Source organism: Miscanthus floridulus, chromosome 19 (assembly GCF_019320115.1).
Source record: "Miscanthus floridulus cultivar M001 chromosome 19, ASM1932011v1, whole genome shotgun sequence".
NCBI classification, from domain to species: Eukaryota; Viridiplantae; Streptophyta; class Magnoliopsida; order Poales; family Poaceae; genus Miscanthus; species Miscanthus floridulus.
Window position 1 is genome coordinate 41,385,689 of NC_089598.1, and position 23,709 is coordinate 41,409,397.

Here is a 23,709-nt window from a genome sequence, read left to right on the forward strand (position 1 = left end):
TAAGGCAACAACTCCTTTGTCATTGAATAAGAATTTCAGTTTTTGGTTTCATCAATAAATTGGTATAGAAGGATAACTGCTCACTACAGATTGGGAGAGGCGGAGCATAGACAAGCTTGGCTTGAAAGTGCAGGATGAGTCAGCGTTGAGGTACCAATGGCAAGGTGTCTAGGAGGATGAGGAGGAGGGGAGGATGCATGAAAGGGGAGGACGAAGGAGGATGTGGAGAGTGAGACATGGCATAGCGAGCTAACTAGGGAAGCAGAGAAGGTTAGCATTGGGGAGGAAGCGGCTGGTGTCGGGGACAAGGATAGTGGAAAACCAACACATTAACTAGGATGAGGAGGCAAGTGCCGCGTTAGTCACGGATGACGAACTTGAATGTCTACTATGTGCCGAATTTGGTTACTAGTTATCAATCCAGAAATTTGATATAGGGCTAGGATAGAGATGAACTTGCATTGACCAATATAGATAAACATGACTAGGATCGGAGCATATGAACTTGATCAACTGATGCTTTCATTTTCAGTTCCAATGATATATATATATGAGCAAAAGTAGATGAACTTGTTATGCACAAGTCGCATGATATACTTTCACATGTACAATGAATGTGTATATGTGTCATGCCATCTATATTCGCAATAAGTAAATAAAAACAAATGTCATAAATATGTGCCTTTGTTGTTTTTTATTCTGTAATACTACCTAATAATATGAAGACATGCCAAGCCAAGAATTTCATCATATAACAAGAATTCTAGAATTTTTTGCTTCATATTTGTGCTTGTGCTAAATCGAATGGCACAAAATGTGTCTATTTTCAAATCAATGCGACGTGGAGTTCATTCATAACAAATATTGAATTGCATTTAGAATCTCGTACAAATAACAAGATAAAATTGCATTTTTAGAACAAAAATGTGAACAGGCCTTGCTGGTTTATGGCTTAGGCCTAGCTAGCAGGTTTATGATATTGTCCAAGCTAGGATGTTTTTAGAAGATTGGGGTAAGATATCTAGTAGAGATGCTCTTAGTTTAGAGAGCTCCTAATTTGGGCTTTTGAGGCTATGATTTAGGTGCTAATGATAAAGAGAAGCTCGTAGCCACCACCACTCATATGGTGTTTCCTAGAAGTGGAGGCTTGTGACTTCACTATCCCAAATATTGGTTGAGCAGTCACGCAATCGCTCCCCAAACATCTAATGGTCGCCCTTTACCTGAGGAGATGAACGCAGAGACAACTCGGTTTTGGAGCCCTGCTCTCCCTATTTCCGTGCTCGCAGGAACCGGGACAGGAATGCTAGATTGCAACGGAAGCATGGAGACTTATGCGCGTGAGAGACTAGAGATGCTCTTAGCTACCACCACTCATAAGGTGTTCCAAGGCTTGTGGCTTCACTATCCCAATAGGAACTTAGACACGGCATCTACTTCCTCCAAGCCTTGCAACTCTATCTATAAATATACACAGCCTGAAAGCTGAATTTAAACGTTCATTCTATTATTAGGCCCTGGTGCAAGGGGTAGAGTCTTACCTCCTGTGACCGGAAGGTCCCAGGTTTGAATCGCGGTCTCCTCACATTATACAGGTGAGGGTAAGGCTTGCCACTGACACTCTTCCTCAGATCTCGCACAAAGCGGGAGCTCTATGCACTGGGTACCTCCTTTTATTCTATTATTAGGCCAGTTCCTATTGTCTACGTCTTTATCATTAACATCATAGTGGAGCAAAGCCATGGAGCCACTGCTCCCTTGGTGCTTGTATATGATTCTAATCTTCGTCCTCCTAGCTCTAGTACTCTTCGATCTGCATTGCATTGTCTACGGACTCCACCTTGTGCGCCAGGGACAAGGTTGCCGCCGGGACCATGGCGGCTCCCGGTAATTGGCACCCTTCACCACCTAATGACCGTGACGAACCCACGGCTCGTGCACCGTGCCTTGGCCGTCCTCGCACGCCGCTGGGACGCCCCCGTCATGTACGTCCGGCTAGGGGAGCTGCACGCTGTCGTCGTCTCGTCGGCCGACGCCGCACGCGAAGTTATAAGGGAGAACGACACCAACTTCGCCACCCGGACCATGACCGCGACCTTCAGAGCCACCATCTGAGACAAGGTGGGGCTCGTCATGTTGCCCCACGGCGCCATGTGGCGGAGGCTCCGCAGGATCTGCATGACGGAGCTCCTGAGCGCAAGGCGCGTTCGATCCTTCCGCTCCATCCGAGAGGATGAGGCCGCGCACCTCGCCCGCGCCATCGCCACGGTCGCGCGCTCCGGCGAGCGTCATCAGTTGGTCAACGTCAGCGAGCTGGTGTCCCGGTTCGTGTCCGACACCGTCCTGCGCACCATCATGGGCGAGAGGTTCACGTGGCGGGACGAGTTCATGGCCACGCTGGCCAAGGCGATGACGAGGTTCGCCGAGTTCAGCGCCGAGGACCTGTTCCCGTCGTCGAGGCTCCTGCGAGCCATTAACGGCAAGGTGAGCGAGTTCAAGGCGCTGAACGCCAAGGTGTTCGAGCTGGTGGATCGGGCCATCGACCAGCACCGCGAGAGGAAGGCAGGAGCAGGTGCCGAAGACGACGGCGCCAACGATGCACGCGACTTGCTCGATGTGCTTCTGAGGCTGCAGGAATGCCATGATGATCTCGACTGCCCTCTCACCATGGCGACCATTAAAGCTGTCATCCTGGTACTACCTATATCAATCAATCGTTGGCATCACTATCTGACTTCTATGCTGCTACTGCTTTTTACTCTCAGTTTTAGGTTACAGTAAAGTTTTCCAAACGGGCCTGGCCCATCGGGCCAGCACGGGCACGGTGCTGATTTGGCCCGGTCCGAAAACGGCCCGGCCCGGCCTCTCCCGTGCTCGTGCCAAGCACGGCACGGCCTCGTGCCCGTGCCTGGGCCGCTATGCTAGCCGGTTGGCACGGCACGGGCACGGCCCGCTCCAAAGGCCGGCACGGGGTCGGCACGGCTAAGAGCCGTTGGATGAAGCCCCCGGCGAGCGCTGGCCGTTGGATGAAGGGCTGCGGTGGGGCGCCTATATAAGCCAGGAGCCGCCCGGGGGAAGCTACTGTGCTCATTTCTTCCCCCTCCGCGCCGCGCGCACCTCGCTCTTCGGCTCTGCTCTCTCGTTCGAAACCCTAGCCGCTCACTCTCTTCTTTTCGCCGTCCGGTCACTGGTGACAGCGGCGGTGGCTTGCACGGGCACACGGCACGGCCTTGTACACCCCTTCTCTTCTCTCTGACCAGCGATGTAGCTTAGTCGTTGAGATCTCCAACGAATCGTCTTCGTCTCTCTCTCGTCACGCTCGTCGCGCTCGTCGCGCTCGTCGATCTCGCCGGACTCTGGCGTCATTGGGGCTCCGCTATGATGCGTTGAGGTACCAGGACGCCGGATCTGAGCGATGTCGTCGTCGCCGTTGCCTCTGGTGCTCCGTCAAGCGAGGTGAGTTAGATCTGTTTCTTGTTCTTCTTCTTCTTCTTGATTCGCTGTTCTTCTTCACTTCTTCTTCTTGTTGATCTTGCTTTGTTGTTTTTTACTTCTTTTTCTTCTTCTTGATTTAACCCTAGATCTGTTTCTTTTTTTGAAGCCACTGGCGTTGAGGGACCGGAGGCCGGCGACGACGAGATGTCGGATGAGCAGGAGGACATCGGTCTCTCCATGACGATCAACGACGAGTTGCGCCTCTGCGGGATGACCGAAGACGACGAGGACGATATTGTTGGGGATGCTGAGGAGCTCAACGACGAGGACGATATTGTTGATGTGGTTTTGTGGGTTAGTGCCAAGGCACGGCACTAACACGCTGGACTGCCGTGCCCAGTGGCACGGCACGGCACTGTCTGGAGTGCTTAGTGCCGTGCCTAGGCCAGAGGCTGAGCACGGCGGCACTACACGGCACGGCACGGCAAGGCTACCGTGCCATGCCCAGCCGTGCTTGTGCCGTGTAGTGCCCGTGCGGCCCGTTTGGAAATCTTTGGGTTACAGTATAATTTAGTCTTCTCTTAAGTCAAAATTTTCTAACATGTTTTCTTTAAAAATATATTACCACCGTCTATCATAAATTATAGGTTATTTTGGCTTTTCTAGGTAGTACGATATGTCTAAATACATAATAATAGTTGTATATCTAGAAAAGCTAAAACAACATATAAATTAGAATCACTACCGGACTCCTTGAGTTTGCCGAGTGCCCGAAACACTCGGCAAAAGACAGAAAACACTCGGCAAATTGTTCGCCGAGTGTAACACTCGACGAATAGCACTCGCCATAAACAGTGTCGACAAAGCCAACTTTGCCGAGTGCCATTTATCGGGCACTCGGCAAAGTTTTTGCTGTGTGCAGTTTGGCTCTCGGCGAAAAGAAATGGTCATAACGCCAGACCCGCCATTAACAGCGACTTCGCCGAGTGTCAAACGGCAAGGCACTCGGCAACTAATTTCTTTTTAAATATTTTTTGTTTTTAGAATTCCTTGTCGCCGAGTGCTGCTCTCGGTAAATCATAATAATATGCCGAGTGCCGTGCAGGCAGACACTCGGCAAACATTTTTGAAACAGTATTTGGTTTTTTTAAAAATAGCTTTTCGCCGAGTGTGATAATACCTACACTCGGCAAATATTTCATATTTGTCGAGTGTCTTGGTGATAACACTCGGCAAATTGTGTTTGCTTTGCCGAGTGTCTTGGTCATAACACTCGGCAAAGCCTCAGAAATCTGAATTTTTTTTTGTTTTTGCATTACATTTCACAGCACACACACACACACACACACACACACACACACACATATATATATATATATATATATATATATCACAGCACAAATATGTTTCACAGCATAGATATATTACACAGCACATATATCACATATATATATATATATCATCTCCACACACCACATATCACATACATCACAATAATCCACAATGGTACACAAATGTCATACCACAATATCAACATAAGGTTCGAGTTTAAAGTATCCACCACAAGTGCATTAAAAGCATAAGTGCAACACAAGGAATAAGTTCAACACATAAAAAGAAGCAAATTTCCAATTAGACCACGGCGACTGCTGCGGTGGGTCATGAGGTACATCGTTTGATGCCGCCGATTGACCCTACACAAAGAATAGATAAGATTACTTGATAGCTGCAAAAGAAATTGTTGAGACATATATAGGTAGTAGCATTACAATTCAAAAGGCAATACAACAAATACAACTGTGTGTGTGAGTGTGTGAGTGTGTGTGCTGGTGTGCTGGTGTGTGTGTGAGTGTGTGTGAGTGAGTGTGTGCTGGTGTGTGTGTGTGTGAGTGTGTGAGTGTGTGTGTGTGAGTGAGTGTGTGTGCTGGTGTGTGTGTGAGTGTGTGTGTGCTGGTTTGTGTGTGTGAGTGTGTGAGTGTGAGTGTATGAGTGTGTGCTGGTGTGTGTGTATGAGTGTGTGTGTGTGTGTGAGTGAGTGTGTGTGTGAGTGTGTGTGCTGGTGTGTGAGTGAGTGTGTGTGTGAGTGTGTGTGTGTGTGCTGGTGTGTGTGTGAGTGTGTGTGTGTGTGTGTGCTGGTGTGTGAGTGAGTGTGTGCTGGTGTGTGAGTGAGTGAGTGTGTGAGTGTGTGCTGGTGTGTGAGTGAGTGTGTGTGTGAGTGAGTGTGTGCTGGTGTGTGTATGAGTGTGTGCTGGTGTGTGTGTGAGTGTGTGTGTGCTGGTGTGTGTGTGTGAGTGAGTGTGTGTGTGAGTGTGTGTGTGTGTGCTGGTGTGTGAGTGAGTGTGTTGGTGTGTGTAAGTGTGTGTGCTGATGTGTGTGTCAGTGTGTGAGTGAGTGGACATGAGGATAGATGTACTCACAAGAGTGTCTTCAGGAGGACGAGGAGGAAGGAATAGCGCTTGTGGCAGAGGTTCACCCATCTTCGCGCTAAGATTTTGCATCCATTGAAACATCTGCTCCTGCCTCTGCCGATCAGCATCAATATTCGCCTCTAACGCTATTCTCTGCCTCCTCTCTTCTTCTAGCTCGGCCTACAAAATTTCACCCTAATATTACAATGGAAATCTGCTGTGACGATTGGGTACTCGGCAAACATTTTTTTAAAAAGTGCCCTCCTGTTTTCCCTATTTTAAAAAATCCCTATTCTCCCTTAACAAGAAATTTTAAAAAAAAGTTTATTACATTGTTGCCGAGTGCCACCTATGCAGCACTCGGCAAACTTATTTCTATATTTCATGCTGCCCTTTTCTTTCCTCTACTTAATTACTTTCCTCTATTTCATGTTTCACTAATTTTATGAAATGAACTTGCATTACACTTTGTTAGGTGCACTCACAAATGTATATTTCAAGCTTGTACAAAAATTGGACTATTATTTCATGTGTTTGTATATCACGCATCTAAAATTCAATAATTGCGATGAAAGAATTAAAATTACGAAATGGCTCCGAAAAATTGCCAAAAATTCACAAGAAGCGATCTTTGTTCTCTATTGTATATACAAAAAAATTTGAAGTGAAACTCCAAATCGACATTCAAATTGTCTCCTCATCTTACCGGATCTTTCTCAAATCTCATAAACTTCTCCGGAGATGATCCGATTTGGAAGCAGCGTACGTGTCAACTTTGCCGAAACACTCTCAATTTTTTACCATAGCCTCCGCGTATGATATCATGACAACTCGACGAATTTCGTGATTTTCAGACTTCGTTTGCTTTTTATAGAATTTTCAGACGTTTCCGCCACGCGTTTCTGCTCATGTTTCGCGAACACAATGTTCGAAATTTCTGGTCTGGCCCTGGATACGGTCTCAAAACAGACTCAGTGACAAGAATATCATTTTTTATTCACTTTTTCGGATATTCGAAGCACTTTCAGTCCAAATCCAAAAAATTACCGAAAATTCATTTGACTAAAATAAATTGACGAAATATAGTAAAATAACTCAGAAATGTACAAAACTTCAACACAGAGCAACAGGTATTGTAAGACAACAGTACAAAAAGTTTAGGGGGCAAAATCAAAAAAAATTTGTTTGCCGAGTGTCAGATGTTGACACTCGGCATATAACAGCATTTGCCGAGTGTCGCAAGGTGACACTCGGTATAGATGTGGGTTTGCCGAGTGTCGTATGTTGACACTCGGCATATAGGTGGGTTTGCCGTGTGTTAACGTGTGACACTCGGCAAAATGATAACGGAGGTCGACGGTGTTACCCGGACATGAATTTGCCGTGTGTCTATTGTTTGTCGAGTGTAGGCACTCGGCGTAAACTGTTATGCCGTGAGTTTTGTTGTTGCCGAGTGTTGTCTTTGGGACATTGGGCAAACACCATGTTTGCCGAGTGCCCGAAATCTTGCCCACGGCAAAGGTGGGGACACTCGGCAACTTAGGTGTTTTCGGTAGTGAATAGAGGGAGTAATATCTACGTATTCAAATAAATACACTGTCGAGGACTTGAGGCATATTTAGTTGGTGAATGTAATGAAAACTATCCGAGCTAAATCGTGAATAATAATAGGATTAGTCTAGCAGTGTCTACACTCTGGCTACTGCAAATTGCGCATGCCTTGCATCCTTCCGAGACACGAGGGGAGATTTATTATTTTTTATATGGTCTGAAAGAAAACTAAATTCAGATACCTGAATTTTATTGAGTCCCTTATTTTTTTGTATGGCCTCATGAATCGTTACGCGACACGTCTCTGCAGGACATGTTTGGGACTGGAACCAGTACAACATCGACATCGATCCAATGGGCCATGTTAGAGCTGACGAAGAATCCGAAACTGATGCGGAATGTGCAACAAGAGATACGCCATGTCCTGGGATGCAAGTCGCGTGTAACAGAGGACGACCTGACCAACCTGAAGTACCTAAAGCATGTCATCAAAGAAACACTGCGGTTGCACCCAGGAACATGCGTGCTCTTCCCAAAAGCGAGTCAGGAATCTTGCAAGATCCTTGGGTATGATGTGCCCAAAGGCATGCTCATGATCATGAATGTCTGGGCGATTAACAGGGACCCAAAGTACTGGGATGATGCCGAGGTTTTCAAGCCAGAGCGTTTCGAAGGAACTACAGTTTATTTTCGTGGCACGGACTTCCAGTTCTTGCCGTTCAGTGGAGGAAGAAGGATGTGCCCGGGCATAATGCTAGCGCATGCCAACATCGAGTTGGCACTCGCGACACTCCTATACCACTTCGACTGGCAGCTCCCACCGGGGATCACACCCGATAAGGTAGACATGGCTGAGAAATTTGGTGTCGATGTTCGCCCAAAGAGGGATGTTTACCTCATCCCAGTCCCAGTCACTACACCATGACACATATTTGCCTACAGTTATCTGTTGGCAAAAGATTGATTTCAACTACACACTATGTGTCGGTAATTGTATAACCCTTTTAAAGTCACGTAATCTGTCGGCAATGATGGCGTATGACTACAAATTAACTGTCGGCGTTTCTCTTGGGACAATCAAACTGTCGGCAAATGTTTTTCGACGAAATAAGTGTCGGCGTAGCCTAAACGAGGCGACTATCTAAGTGTCGGCGAAAGTGTATACGGTCCTGCCTAAATTATACTCCGGCTCTGGATCTTTTCATGAAACTAGCAAGTATGCACGTGCGCCACACACGTGTTTATAAAAAACATTTTTACACAATAAATATTACGCTAGACAGACTAAATCTTTAGCTTCAAACTCCATGAATATGTATTCCTTACTTCTTAATGCATATATCAGTAAAGATGACAATGAGATCAGTAGTGTTCAGGAGCTTAATTAGGATAAAAATATGTGTCTATACATGTGAGCAACGTGCGTTGCACCGGGTAAACGATCATATATAAAGTATAAAATCAGATAAATCTGAGAATTCCGACCCTTACTGTCATGAAACACGGTCCCTTGCACCTTGCTTTAATCGTGGCCCATTAAGCTTAGATAAAGAAGGTGCCAAAATTCTGTTTGCGTGAATACGATGGTTGAGGACGAGATCTGTAGCCCGCGCAAAAATGACGCCGAGTAAATCTGTAGTCCGCGCAAAGTGAAATCGAACCCAACCCTAGTACTCTCCCCCCCCCCTCTCGCACATCCAGCCCAGCAGCACTGGAAAAAAGGCGCCGCCACCACCAGCGCACGCGACCTACGCCCCGTGCCCCGCGCCCCGCGCGAGCGCCCGCTGCCGCCTCCCACGCCAGGGCTCGCCGCCACCACCTCCCACGCCAACGCCCGCGACCACCGACTCCAACACCAGCGCCTACCGCCGCCACCCTGCACAATGCTGCCACCCGCCGGAACCCTAACCACGCCAACCCATGCTTCCCTCGCGCCGCTTCCTCTGCTCCCTACGCCGCTCCTTCTGGTTCGTCGCATTGCCCGCACTAGAGGAGACGGTTCCCGAGTCCGCGGTTCCCTCCCACCTTCGCCCCCTCCCGCCCCCAGCTCTTATCCGCCGCCGTCCCCAAGATCTTCCCGAAGGAGCCGGTAAAAGAAGCTCACGCTGGCGCTGAATGTCCGGCAAGCCGGGTGACAGGTAGTTTTGCTTCCTCCTTTTTTTATTCATATCCCAGATCTGAGATCTAATTTGATTTCTTCCCTCTCCTGCAGTTCCCATAGATCACAGCCTGCTCCTATCCGATCTAGGTTTGGTTTATTGAGGGGAAATCACCTGGAGCCCTAGAGCTGCTCGAGAAAGTGAAGGTCACTGGAGTCTGCACATGGAAGATCGATGTGGGCTGTATCTAATGGGGAGGTTTATTCGGTTTTTAAGCCACTTCCATGTCTCTGAAGTGAGCGACCGTATGAAAGCAAAATCCTCTCTCAATATACACTCAGGTATTGTGATGATATATAACTAATATTTGTTTTTGGTAGATCCGGTAGTACAAGTGTTGATTTAGTGCAAAGTAGTGAGTAAACATGATTGAAAGTAGCAAAGGAAAGATCAAGCGCACTCATGAGAAGTAGTATGACCAATGTTCCTCATTCTGTGTGCATCGATGTTGAATGTCACTTTTGTGCCGCCTGTTGGTTACTACTGAAATATTCATGGGATTTAACCATTGAACCAGAAATGTATCTATTCAATAGATCTTATCCAAATGTTTTTCAGGAACAAGCTAGACTGCACAGTACAAGAACTGTTATCCCCTGTGACTAAAACTCTATGTTCAATTAGCAGAATCAACCTTTTTCTCCAAGCAGTTTATACCCATATTGAATTTATGTAAGATCCCAATTTAACTGTCCATATTGGACTCTGTCATGAAGTATTAATTTTGTCAGCCATTACCAACTTTCGGATAGTGATGTTCATTATGCATTGACATATGTCGAAGTATGCAAAAGCTTGGACACTTTCAGCTTTACCTGTTCGTGTTTCATTTCTGTGATAATACTGAAACTGAAAGGCAGCATTGAATTTTAGCATTTCACAAATGGAAGTACCAGAAACTCATATGGGCACCAGATCATTTCGACTCTACCAACCTGATGCATGCATACCTGGTTGTTAATGCTACCATAAATTATAACCATTTATACCACATTTTGAGTTCCTGCTCTACCATATTAGATTTTTATAGTTCTGAAATCGCAATGCCATCTGTTGCTGAAAATTTTAGCTCAAGGGTCTGTTTTCTCATGAAATTTTGCTATGAATTGTGCCTGACGTTTCTAATTTATTTGTAGTTAACATCTGATGACATAACACAAGGCTGAGGAAAATTCAGGCCACTCAAATTATCTTTGGTAAGTTGTGCCTGACATGTGGCCTTTAGGGTATGTTTACTGAATTCATAAGGAGCAGAACAGTAGAAATATAAGGTGTCTGGTGCTTCTATCTCTTGTTTGCACTTGACTGTTTGATTTTTCATTTTTTGGTTACATATGCCTATCCTACCTCTCTTTTAAATTGAGTCTTCCATTCAGTTCCTGAGATGGTGCCATGTTCCGAGGAATGGTAATTCTTATCACCTGTTTATATTTCAGAAAAACTTTTGTATGCATACAGTATGGTGCTTATTTAGAATAGCCATCACCTTCATAGTTGGACAACTGTATCTCTGTATTGATTATACATTGTTTCCTTGCTAGTCACCATCGACTATATATTTTGTATTTTATGGGCAAAATACAAAATACAAGTTTCTGGCCAAAGACTTCTAGTGTCATTTTGTTTGCTTCTCTGCAGAGATTAGTCTGTTTGCCCCTACCATTCTTTGTTTGTGTACCATAGAATGGACAACACAAGCCTGTAAATAGCTACAGATCCTGAGATTTAATATCAGCCTTTTCCCTGTGTAGTTCATTAGTAGCCTTAGAAATGCAAAGTCTAATGGAATTCATAATTTTTGTTGAGATGGAGATGGCAGTCTTGGTTGTTGAGACAACCCAGTTCGTGCTAAATTATTACTTTCAAAACACCTAGAGTGCAGTAGGGCTGGTGAATTGTTTTCGAAAATACTGGATTCTCCCTTGCCTTTGATGGGCAATATTTCTATACTGCAAATCTGTTAATTTAAATTTCGAATTCCAGTTGTTACACCTTTCTAATATAATGTTGCATATGCAGCGATGTGTCAAGTCATCTGACAGCTGCAGAACAAGCTCAAATGTACACGCCACATTTGTGCATCAAGGAAAAGAGTATTCTGAAGTGTCCTAGAATTGGTGCAAGACATGAATTGTTGTTTTGTTCTTTTGTTCTACACCTACTGTCACGTAGGCCAAACACATGGAAGTGTTGAATGTCACTTATGTGCCCAAGTCATGATCTATTGATCTCTTATCTTTAGCCATAATCAGTTAGCACAAAACTTGTATATGTCTTCTAGTGGCTCATCTCCCTGTATATGCATGGCTCTATGTACTATGATCATCACTTGACTTCTATGTATCCAACTGATGTATGTGTGGAAGATTTAATATAGAATTAAGTGGATTTGCTAAATGTGATGCCTTCTCTATGAAGAAAAGTGGATTTGTCAAACTATTCAAATTGTATTGATATCTATATTTGCTATATAGTTCTGCCTTGGAAATGGTTTCGGCAACATATAAACTGTCGGGAAAGGTTCTAACTGTCGGCGTAGGACTTAACTGTTGACAAAGGTTTAACTGTCGGCGAAGGTTTTAACTGTCGGCGTAGGTACACCATTTGGCTACACCATAACTATCGGTGATTCTATTAACTGTCGGTGAAACTTTTACCGACGGCTTCTAGCGCGGCTGTTTGTAAATTGTCGGCAAAACTTTTGGTGGGAGGTTATCTGTCGGGAAAGGTACCATTTGCCCACTTTAAAAAGTGTTGGCAAAGGTATGTTGTGTTATAGTGAGTTCTGCCACCAAAAATAGAATAGTTGTGCCCTAGTAGCTTGCTCGCAAGTTGTAGCATCGGACGCTAGACAATAATATGTTTCTTGTGCACTTGTGTAACACGTTATTACAATCTAAAATGTTTATATGTGCAGACCCAAAATTCCTTAAGCCACCAGCCATCTTAATTAAGGCTCACTAGGTACTACTAGCTAGTCCCACTTTTCTTAGCGCAAATGTTGAGGCCAGGGCGTCTATCGGTCTGGACGCTAAAAAACATCTCTCCACTGAGCTTGGCCTCCACCACGCCGCCCGCCTTTCATACTCCGCCTCCACCATGTCGCCTGCCTTCCCCACTCTGCCTCCACTGCGCCGCCCGCCTATACCGCGGCGTCCGCCCGCCACGACCGCTCCACCGAACCGGCGAGCCTCCACGACGGATGCTCCAGTAAACAGGCCAGGGGAGGAGCTTCGTGTAACGCCACCCCGCCGGCGAGTTGCTCATGCGGCTGTCGCACCGGTGAGCTTCACACCGCCACAAGCTCCACATGAAGAGACATCTTGGTCTTCTTTTGGTGGTTTTCAAGCATAGCTTGGGCCTGCCTGTCATATGATCCATCTCTCCCGATAACTTTACACCTCCCTCCTCCCCATTGCCACCTTCCAATAGCTATGTCTAGCATATACTAGCTTTTGTGCCACTACTACTGCTCACTCGCCTCTGTTGAGTGCGAACCACCAAGCCACCTCATACTTTTGTGATATATCATAGATAGTCTATTCTGAAGAGATGGAGGGATACAAGAGGCTTTCCATGGCCGAATCTCAACTATAGCCCCTAGCTACACCGATTTAAGTTTCTGGCTGTGGCTTGCATGCCTTGGCTAGGGAGGGGGGTGATCATGTAGACAGAGTGAAAGGGCACCACCACACCATGGAGCATCGTTGGATATGGAGAAAATTGCAAGGCCAATCTCGCCATGCACTAGATGAGCGAGAAGACGCGGCGGAGGGGGGGGGGGAGATGATGGAGACTCAGCGTAGGGGAAAATCGATGTGAAGAACTCCACATTCATGATCTAGGTTTCTAATAATCAAGTATGATTCCGACCCGTGCAACTTGTAACCACTTCTCCATTGGTTATCAACCACGCACAGCACGATTGATCTCGTCTAGAAGGCTTTTCCTACAAGCGAATTGAGAACACAAGCAAGAATGTAAAGGACACAATCTAATATTGCAAATAGAGTTGAAGTTTATCAAACTAATAGGTTCAAGTTTTCAATTGAAAGGACTAATCGACATAATCGAATAAGAACAAGAACAGGGCCACAGATTCAGTGCAGTCAAACTCAACGTTACAAGTGCTATGAAGAATGTTGGTTTTACAAGAAAAACTAGAACTCAACAAAACACAAACCCTAACGAAGTGGTGGCCATGAATTAATAGGTCTTAGGGGGCACATAACTCTAGGGGGGCCTTTTGGGATCTAATATGATACATCAGGCAACGACCCAAAATACGGTGACGCATCACCCGGATAGATTCTGGACGTCCACTTGTTTCTATGATTTCCATTGGCTCTAAAGGAATTTTGACATGAGACCATTGGCATTGGAAAGGTTATCACCTTAATTTTCCACGCATAGGTAATAATATGTCAAAAAAGAGTCTATATGTGTCCTAGGTGACGTTTTTAACTAGGACTACTCCTAGAGTCCGAGGTGGACTCCAACTTGAGTTGGACTAGACCTCCGCTGTGACTTGGACGCCCACACTGGTCCTCTTTGCCTCCAAGCCTTGTATCCAAAAGAGCGATGACCTCATCAGAAGGTGCTGCAGTGGAGGGGCGGCAGAGAAGGTAAAAGGGGAGGTGGAGGGCGGCTTTGAGTGCACTCTTGCTTTAGTGTGGTCAGGCGTGGTGCCGTGGACCATGGAGTGGGAGGGAAGCGGCAGTGGGGAAGAGAGAGAGAGAGAGAGAGAGAGAGAGAGAGAGAGAGAGAGAGAGAGAGAGAGAGAGAGAGAGAGGGAGATGGAGGCGACAATGGTGAGGAAAGGAGGGAGAAAGAGTGTCTTACATGTGAGATTGTGTCAGAAAAAAACACCAAAATTAGGTTGGCGTGTGTAGCACCTGGTTTTAAGGACAAAACCAAATACACACCACATGTGAGCCCAGGAAGTCAAATCTCATATATAGCTACAAATAAGGGTAATATCAATAGACAATGCTTAAATACATAACATATTAGTATACATAATATAACCTCAGAGTATAGACAGCGGAAAGACAACTCCGATCTTCAGGCGAAGAATCGAAATCCACAGGGATAACTGACTAGTTGACCACAAGCCTAATTTCTCTAAACTCTAGCATTCTGGTACCCATCCGGGATTTTTATCCAAATATGTGAAAAATAAAACAAGCATAAGTACATGTCGTACTCAACAAATATAACATAAGGTTCATGAGGCTCAAAAGGATGACACTGGTTTAACTGCGATTAGTTTTTAATGGTCACAATTTTAGCATAGGAGTAGCAACAAGTTTATCACAAGCCCATATAAACACATGATTGGGTAAACATGAATAATGAATAGCATAAACAGTAATCATTAGTGAGCATCTTTATCATTAGTATCATCAGTATTCATCATCTATTCCATAAATGTTCCAAGGCCGCTCGTGACCGTGAGCACGACTGATATACCAGTTTTACACTCTGTAGAGGTTGTACACTTTCACTGTGAGTCACGATTTACCCTTTCACCCGAGGTCACGAGCCTCTTAACCCACTACCAAGGAAGGTCGGTAGGGTTCATTATGAGGCCTTTTAAAGGTTCGTCTAACAAGTTAGGGCCGCTAAGATTTCCCCATCAGTAAGCATGAACCCCCCTCCAAGGAGTGACTAACAAAATACAAAGAAACCAAAGTGCACCCTCTTGGCAGGCCGAGATCATACAAACCGGAGCCCCTCCTGCGCCATATAGGTAACCTCTAACAAGCTAGAAAAGGTCCTCATACTGAGCTAAAGCCAGAGCCACATAGCCCTCACAGCTGTTGTGACAGAACCGCCCAATTTATACAAGATCAAGTACGGCTGTCCCCGCTAACACGTTGACACACACATACTTTCACTTATATAAACCCGGTAGTCCGCCGAGTGTCACGAAGGACCTCGGTAAATCAACATCACAACCAAGATCGCGTGATTAAGCAAATACACATCACATACATCGGGTTGCAGCGGAAATAATATTACAAAGGGGTTAACAAATAATAGTACAAGTTTGGGTTTCAAAATCGCTTAGTGAAAACAACATAGCTTTCAAATGATTACATTAATATAAGTTCCAAATATATTGCTAGCATAGTGACATCATCCGACAAAAGCATATAGATGAGAAGTAAATATAGAATCACCGAGCCCACCGGTGGTTAGCCACCATCATCAACAGGTCGAGAACATCACCTGCAACAAGGTGGGATAAACCCTGAGTACTCGAATGTACTCAGCCAGACTTACCCGTCGTAAACCAGAAATAAAGTGACACCAAGGATCATGCAATGGCTTTCTTTAGTGGGCTAGCTGACTCGTTTGCGAAAAGCATATGTTATCATGAATAAACCATTTTAAGTACTTTGCATCATCTTTATTATAACCTATCCATCTAGGTAAGCACCTGTACTATAGCAATCACTTGATTAACCAATAACATCCAGTTACCAATTTAGATTTAGCATATCCCATATCATCCAGATAACCATCATTGTTCCATAATAATTACTACGATGAAGTAACTCGAGTCAAGTGCTCACTATCCAGGAGCGATGGCGATTCGAATCGATTCCTAACCAGCTGGTGATTTATTCCTTACACAAACCTCACTCTCCCGCTAAAGTGAGATATTGATCACCGAGTCAACTTTCCAGGAATCTCGAGTTTGCCAGGAACCACATGTACCCGGGGGCCGACCGACTGCACTTTGGCCTTATCATCCCGCCCCCGTGTCCTACCACACCTGCTCCGGCACAGTGCGTTGCGGGCAATCTGCTCGGCCCGAAAAATCTCCCAGCTTCGCGGTCGGAAGGTACTTTATCCGGCCAGCTAAATGTAAGGCATGCGTTCAACATGACTCGAGGCCCAACAACAGTCGGTCCTTAATCGACACAGACGGAAACTAACAGCACCCCAGAACCCTGTCTGGTTGCCTCCAACTTTTTCCGTCCGGTCTCCAATTATCCATCACACATGGTTAATCCCAGGATATCATTCTTTCCATAGCTAAATCCTTCCAGTAACCACCTATAATGTAGGTGACCAGATATCACCGATCGCTACCGGTCTAAGCAAGGCTAAGCAGTTATTCGATCCTGACCTAACAGGGTAAAAAGGTAATAAGGTAGGCAAGGATAGTAATAAATGCATCAACGGTTTCAATCAACTCCTACAACTTAATGCAACAATATATAACTCGTATATAGAAAGAATTGCTTTTATAAAGTAGGAGACTTATAATGCTCCGGGGCTTGCCTGGGATCCGACACAAGTCAGTTCAGTTAGCTTGCACCATCCTGGTGACATCTCAGATCCTAGCACTCGCTTAGTCCTTCCATCTTTGGGACAGATCCATCAAACACTGTCTTCGGGTTTGGCTCCAACATCACGTCCTTCACGTGGTTCATCTAGCGTACCTAAATGAGATGCAATATGCATGTGTATGAATGTGATGAATGGTAACACAAGATGCATCACATAAGCATTCAAGACAACACAAGATTATGTAAGACATAGACACCAATAGCTATTTAACTATCATCACACAACTAACTATAGAGAGCAAGCACATCAAGCATGACACAAGTTTAATAAGGTCACAAGTATCATAACTTGATCATCAACAAAGCCACACTTAGCAATATACAAGCAAACAACTATAATTGGAATCTGTCAATTTCTGGACATGCAAACAGCAGCTATAAGATTTAGCTATAACTGGAGTTACACAAATCCAAATGACTTGCAAGAAGACATTCTGGAAAGCTTATGAAATTTTCTACAATTCATCTTTAATCATCTTAGCATGATTCTCAAGTTAACTAAGTCAAATATATCCATTTACAGAAACTGGTCTACAATTGACAGAAAACAGCCATTTCTGAAACCCAACTTTAAACAGATATAACTCTTAAACCACAAAGCCAAATACCACCAAATTTTAACAGCAGCTAGATACATGAATTATCTACAACTTTTGTATAAACAAGTTTCACAACAAAGCACATTATCATAAAGAACTTTGCTAGGTTCCCAGATCTGTCCGGAAACCACATTTGCAAGAAAATAAATATTAACTTATGTTGCAAACACATAATTAGGCAAAACCAACTTTACCAACATGTCACACATGACTAAAGAACACCAGAAAACCTAGTGTCCATGACCAAATAAATTCTTTTAATGCATTTCTTAATTTATTTTAGATAACAAGGTGACTTAATGAACATATACCAAAAGTATACAATAAATTCTACAAAAATTACAGTGGCTCACCTATCCTCTCAATAGTATACTGTACAAATTTCACTCCATTTGAATATGTATAGCAACCTCTATGAAAAAGACAAGTTGCTAAAGCGAGAAATCATGTGAGAGCAAGATAAACCAATAACTCACTCATACTTCATCCAATACTCATGAAATTTTTACCACACATCAACTATCATATGAGTAGCATGCCACAAAAATTTCACTTCATTTGGAGCCCTAGATCTACAGTTATGAAAAATAACAAATTCAACTAGCATTACAACCTTACTACACAATTCTATTTTTACCGCAAAGTATTTAAACTAAAACATGCCATATTATAGATCCACTGCATAGACAATTTCACAAGGATTCCAAAAAGTCCTCATTTACTATTTTACGAATTTTCTACGATTTACTATGAATTTCTAAAGTTCTTGCAAAATAATTACAAACCAGTCCTTACGGTACTATTCACATGAGTCACTGACTTCGCAGTTAGGACCCTGAACTTCGTCGAATTCTAGCAGGAGGTCCCTGACGGGATTTGAGCAGGGGAGGCCGTCGGAGCTCGCGGAATCCGGCCGGAGAAGGCACGTCGTCGGCGGCTGAGGGGCGGGGGAGCACTAGGGGGTCCTTACGCACCCGCCGGAGGCCTCGGCTCGGCCCGAGGTGGCCCACGGTGGCCTGGCCACGCGCGTGTGCGGCATGCAGGGGCGCAGTTCCGGTGGCGACGGCGGAGGAGCTGACCGGCGTTGGCGGGCGGTGGCTGGCAGCGGCGTGGAGCACCAGCGAGAGCGTACGCACAACTAGGAGCCCACAGCTCGGCTTGCGGTGGCCCAAGGACGGCTGGCCACAGAAGCCAGTGGCTCGAGCTCGCCGGAACTGGCGGCGACGGCGCTCCGGCGGCCGCGGTGATCGAAAAAGGGGCGCAGGAGGGGCGTCGTGATGCGACGGATGCGTAGCGACGCGCGGTGCAGGCACAGGAGGGCTGTAGGCGAGGGAGCAGTGGTGGCACGGGAGCTCGACGGCGGCGGCCATGGTGGGCGAGCTCTGGTGTGCGTGCGCGCGAAGGAAGAGCGCCAGGGAGGACGAGAGCGAGGGAGGGAGGCATGGAGACACCCGGGCGCTCGGTCTTGGAGCAGCAGGGCGCGAGGCGACGCGTGGCACGGAGGTCGGACGCGCGGCGGCAATGAAACGCGCGCTCTGCTGCATGGCTGCCACGGCGCCCTTTCGTCGAACACGTGGTGAGCGTCACTGTGCCCGCCTTGGAGTCCGTTTTTGGGCCAGCTCTGCTCCGAACTGGGCTATGGGCCTTGAAGCAAAATTCTTCATCTTCTGATGCTCTACAAACTTGATTAAGGGTGCTCGGCCATTAGGCTGTTGGATTAGTAGATAATTAGTACTAAACTTGATAGTGTCAGTGATTTGACAGCGACAATCAAACATCCAAAATTGATGGTCGAAATGAAATGCAACTGGTGCCATCTTCTTGTATGTTCTTCCCCATCGTGTAAGCTCCAACTTTTATTTTGGGGTCAAGTCAAGTTACTTAACGAAATTTGGAGAACGCGAGACGTCAATGCCGATGTCGATGAATTTCATACTTAGAATATTTCTAAGTGCTGAAATCAGCAGCAGGTTCCAACTTCGAGCCTCTGTTTGACTTATTTCCAAGTTGATCTAGCTCTTGGTCCAAAAACAAAGTTTGTTCTACATGATATGGACTACAACTTTCATTTAAGGTCCAACCTCAAAACTGGTATAGAACCTGTTGTTCTACTTTGACCAAAGTAGGATCACGATGAAGCTTAAATTATCCTTTTTGATCCATTGGAGCATTTTCTTGGCATTTGCCCAACATGAACCTTTCATGACTTTTGTTGTAGAGTTCATCTAAAGTCATTTTGGCAAGGTTGCAAGGTTTGGTTGACATCTCATGTTCTCATTCACTTAATAGTGCAATTCAAGCACTTAGCAAAGTCATTCCAATAAGGATATAACTTATTATTTCATGTGACTTTTTGATTCCAAACTTCACGAAACTTTTCCATGGATCAATATAGATGGTTATTGATGTGAGACATATGAAGATATTCCAATAACACCACCCAAGCATATATCTTGAAAAGGGGTCTATAGGCGAGCAAAGGTGCAATCTCCAAGTTTAGGTTGTGGCTCGTTTCTATAGGTTCGACCTTGACCTCTTCATCATCACTTAATATACCATGTTTTAGCTCAAACCCATTGCTTAACTGGTGGCAAACACCTGGGGTGTTACAGCCCTCCCCCCTTAAAAGAATCGCGTCCCGAGATTCAGGACGAAAGACTTTTGTGGAAGAGAGACATGCTACCAGTTTCCAATATCAGCCAGAGCTTTAGGCTACATAGCTTCAAGCATAAGAGAGGCTAATTTGGTCAAGACACTTTCTGATACTTGTCCTTTGTAGTAAGTTTTGTCTGAAGAATTTCCTTCGTTGGCCTTCATGAAGTATTGTTACTTTGGGAGGAATCCAAGATAGCAATGTCCTATGTACTTCGTCCTCGATGTACGAAGAGCGATACAAACGTAGACTAAATACTTGTAGCATCTACTTCCCAAGTGGATATAGCACAGACCTTATGGACTTTGCACTAGATGATAATCTTCTGAAGGATACTCGTTGCAATGGTTCATGTGTGCAGTTCTCTTTCTCTGATAACAATATTGTATGGTCTGAGTCTGCTGAGTGAGTGGTAAACATAATAGCTGACTCTGTCGGCTCAATGTTATCGATGATCATTCCTTAGGGAGCCTTGGGATCCAAGTTGCAACAGTGATCTGGGTGGAATCTGATGCAACCTCTTGGGTAAAAACACATATAAGGTACCAAAGGCATGTCAGCATTGGAGAACCATTGACATAGAAGGATGTTAGCGAGGCTTGGAGGACAACACAAGTTGCAAGTAATCACAAAACTAGGGACTAGTTCACTACCAAGCAGGTTGAGCACAATTTGCCTTCGTGGTGCAGTTGCACAGCAAGTTAGGTTGACTTGTATCGTAGTAAAACCAGCTTTCTTACTACATTTGTCGTCGAGGCTTCCATTCTAAGGCCAATCAATATCCCAAAAACCATAATCCAAAAATCTGCGGTTTGACATCTTTCCAATTGCTTTCGAATTGCAAGGGCAAAATTTTGACTTCTAGAACACCTTGACTGCTCACGCATTGCTGATCTAAGAGGGCAAAGGCAAGGCACATAGGGGTGCAATTAGTCTTCTCAAGGGTATGGAGGGTTGTCTAATCAGCAATATACCTACAAGTTATAATTTCTTGGCAGGAATGACAAACACAACTGTCTAATGCAAATGATGATCGCAGTCACAACAAAATTGCAGATTCTATACCCTTTTGTTTTCTATTCATATCTCACAAACTACTGCTCCAATATGCACAAAATTTGGTGGGCTTGTAGATCCATGGGTCTTCTAACTACTCACCAAAATCAACTCAAACGGACACCGTTTGACCATCCAAACAATTCATCTACCAAAATTGCTCTGTTCTAAAATGGCAGCAAACCGAGCCTGACAAGATATCTCTCAAATCCGACGTTTTACTCAACCAATACTCAAACCAACTTAAGACATTGAAGGGTCCTAAGCAAAGAATGAGATCACCAAGTTTGGGGTCAATTCAACTTCGTTTGAGTCACTAATCGCCGGCTTGAAGATAACCGGTTTAGTGCCACAAAATCTGGACAGATTTCGTGTCCTCTCTTTTCTTCGCCCCACACGTTGAGGTGTGTGTTTTGCACTCTCTAACCTTTCTCATAGTAGCAGCAGCTTTTCTCTAGCTGAGAATGGGGGCTAGAGTTTTCCTCACATGCTTCTCTGGTAATACTTTCCGCCGTTGATCTAGATACCAACTTGACGATGCGCAAGCATTGGACTGGTGGGCTGTTTTCGCAGGGCACAAAACATTATTCCACATGTAGGGCATTTCTACATTGACAAGGAACCATTCCTATATATTCTTTGGCACTTCATCCAATAGAGTCCGGACACATGTGTAATTGGCACCTTGGGGCACAAAGATGCTGACTAAAACTAGGGACGTGCTTTCGCTAGCTCCTACCTAGCCGATACAACATCTTGTACTATATACGTGATTGTCCATGATGGAATTGACTTGATAGCACATTTGGAGAAGAAGTAGCACTTGCATTGTAGGGCCAGGTTTGCTCTTTCCTTGATCAACATTGTTCTGTGAGATCTGGCCTTCATAGTTACCAAATAGTCGTTACCTAACTGAAGACTAACTTTCCTACTAGTAACAAATCAGTTGTCCCTCAACACTAAAAAGGTTCCAAATCTTTACTCTTGACAATAAAAATTTTAGTCGAAGCCTACAGATGGTCGCCATTGAAGTCAGCAGAAAGGGGTCACACCAAAGGAGGTCGGTTTGTCTATGTCATCCTTATGCACCTAAAGATTGAGAACTTGGACAGGAATCTCATATATACCAGGTGACCTATTACAGCACATAATCTCCTAGTCCATTTATCATCCGACTGATAACTTGTTCAACCTTAAGTGTGGTGCACCTTTCTGATCCAATGAAAATGACATAAGTTGCTCACTAGATGACCGACGTCATTATAGGGATCGTCAAGTAGAGTCACTTGTCTACCACCTCTTGCAGTCTGTTTATGTTTCTGTTAGTGACCTGCTCTTCAAGGGTTAACCGTTGGATGACTTCACAAGGGAGTCCTATTGCATCTAGTTCGACATATATATCTCTTGACATGATAAGGAGAGATAACCAAGGAAGAGCTCAAGTGAGAATAACATATCGGTGCAGTTCTGCAATGGATCATGACTAGAAACCTCGATACCAGCGCGTGCCGAGTAGCACAACCTTGTGTGCGCGCCCACAGGAGGCTCTCGGTTTCGTCGCGGCACCGTAGATCACTAATTGTGGCACCATTACTGAACATATAACCTACAAGAAATCTCACCTGGCACAAATTGGGTTGCATAGGAGCAAGCACTATGCGAAGGAGGGATAGCAAACAAAGGTAGTCACAAGGTTAGGAGTCAACAAGCAGGGGATCCGAAAATCAAAACACAACGCAAGAGAGCATAGCTTAATTTCCAAAGACAACTGAGCAGGGGACTTCTTGCCAAATTTCCATATACGTCTTGTGTCCACCAAGTGATTACCAAAACTTGGACGTGGTTCTAAGATAGCGCTCTCCAACACTCGTATGCTTACCGAGGACAAAAGGGTGATAACTATGGCACTAATTAGATAACAAGCATACATACCCACCACTTGGCTAAACTAGAGGACATTATAGGTTAAGCATGTAACCACAATTATTTCTAGCAAGGCTAAGCACACACTTTTCTCAAGCACATCCTATTCAAGCAACATGGAACAAGGCATTCTTGTTTAACTCCACACAAGGAAGATAGTGCAATACATCGATCACAAGTTACTTAGTACTTAGAACAAAGGAAGGGAAGCATATTTATGCACAAGCACAATCATGATGCATGCTCGTCCTATTCGTCCTCACGAAATTGCCAGCCTAAGGTGGCAATCACGTTCTATGTCGGTGGCATAACACGTACTCTCTCGATATATAGCTAGTCGTCAGCTACATTCAATCTACGCATTCGTGGTTAGCGTACCTGCAGGCAAATTCATTGCAGCCCATCCCCATAAGAGATAAATAAGCACATAATGAAAGCAGTAAACTACGATACTTTCCATATATACATCCCCAGATATATATACTTCGGTATCCATAGCTACCCGGTAGATATACACACAATTAAGTACCTTCATATATACATGTGTGTAACATGTAAATA

At 44.8% G+C, this 23,709-nt stretch overlaps 1 long non-coding RNA gene and 1 pseudogene across 1 annotated transcript; both read left to right on the forward strand.

Annotated features, from left to right (window-relative positions):
• The first annotated feature begins 1,741 nt into the window (after positions 1–1,741).
• Positions 1,742–8,319, forward strand: LOC136525930 (desmethyl-deoxy-podophyllotoxin synthase-like; annotated as a pseudogene).
• A 761-nt stretch (positions 8,320–9,080) lies between these two features.
• LOC136529245 (uncharacterized) lies at positions 9,081–11,941 on the forward strand. Its single transcript, XR_010777240.1, has 4 exons — positions 9,081–9,532; positions 9,607–9,834; positions 10,690–10,749; positions 11,573–11,941. It is a non-coding gene; the product is annotated as an uncharacterized lncRNA (long non-coding RNA).
• Positions 11,942–23,709: the final 11,768 nt, after the last annotated feature.